The following is a 1,078-nucleotide window of genomic DNA, read 5'->3' as shown; positions in this document are numbered from 1 at the left end:
TTGGTGGTGAGCAGGGAAGAGACTGGGGGAGAGAGAGGGGGAAGACAACCTGCAACTTACTCACCCTTTGCCCCCCATGCCTGTGCCTGCCCCCTGCCCCAGCTACCCCTTCTACCTCTTGACCTCTGTTCCAACCCTAGTCCCTCAAGCCCCAACCCAGCCCAGGTAAGAACTGCTGCCACTTCTCCCTGGCCAGACTGGGCCAGGCCATCTGCTACCGCTCGCTGCCCCAGGGGAGCTGACCTACAGCAGAAGGTAAAGAGGGGTAGGAGGCGGCACAGGGGGGAGGGATGGGGGTAGGTTGCAGGGTGGGAGCCAGCAGAGGTACAGAGGGAGCAAGAGGCTGGAGACAGGCACAGGCTGGTGGGAACAAGGACTAGGGAAGTAAGGTGCAAATCTAGCCCCTTTCCTCCCACTGCTGCTTTCTCTACCACAGCAGAGAATTTTCCATGTACACAATCTAATTATTGTGGGTCATCTTAAATTTGAAGCCATCTCAGAATCAGGCAAATTTGGTAGTTTTTGCTACAAAAGTTCCACTTCACTTTGAAAGTAAAGGAAGCTACTTCTACTGCACAAGTGCTCAGAAATTCAGACTGGGGGTAGGGGTTCTTCCTTTTCTTTTCTTTTTTTACAGGACCTATCCTAGGTGGACAAACCCTCACATACAAATGGCGGTAGCTTTTCAAAACTAACACAACCACAGCTTGAACTGCTTGGGTCCCAAGCACCCGCAATAGCCAGTGAAACAATCCTTGTCCAGGAGTCTCATTTATCCAAATTAACCTCGATTCAGACATTACCACAGATGCTCAGCTTCTTACAGAGAACAGTCAGGTATGCAGAAGAATCAGATTCAACCTGAGCAATACTTGCTCTCGCTTAACAAAAGGACACTCGGTCCCAGTTAGTCCTTCTGTATTAAAATTACGTTTCCTCTCCTTCTGCACACCATGTGCCCGCAGCGTGACTAAAGCAGATGAAAACTATACCTGAATACACTCACTGCATGAGCTACTCTATCGTACCGTCAACACAGAAAGCAAAGACAACTCGCCGGGGCCGCGAGACGCATCAA

The 1,078-nt window shown here is 50.5% G+C and overlaps 1 protein-coding gene across 1 annotated transcript in view; it reads right to left on the bottom strand.

Annotated features, from left to right (window-relative positions):
* Positions 1-1,078, bottom strand: part of LMNB2 (lamin B2) — a 51,072-nt gene that overhangs the window by 49,574 nt on the left and 420 nt on the right. The gene's annotated exons all lie outside the window — the stretch shown is intronic.

Source organism: Crocodylus porosus, unplaced genomic scaffold (assembly GCF_001723895.1).
Source record: "Crocodylus porosus isolate Cpor-Errol unplaced genomic scaffold, CroPor_comp1, whole genome shotgun sequence".
NCBI classification, from domain to species: Eukaryota; Metazoa; Chordata; order Crocodylia; family Crocodylidae; genus Crocodylus; species Crocodylus porosus.
Note: the sequence above shows the minus strand (reverse complement) of the source record. Positions and strands in the feature narration are given on the sequence as shown.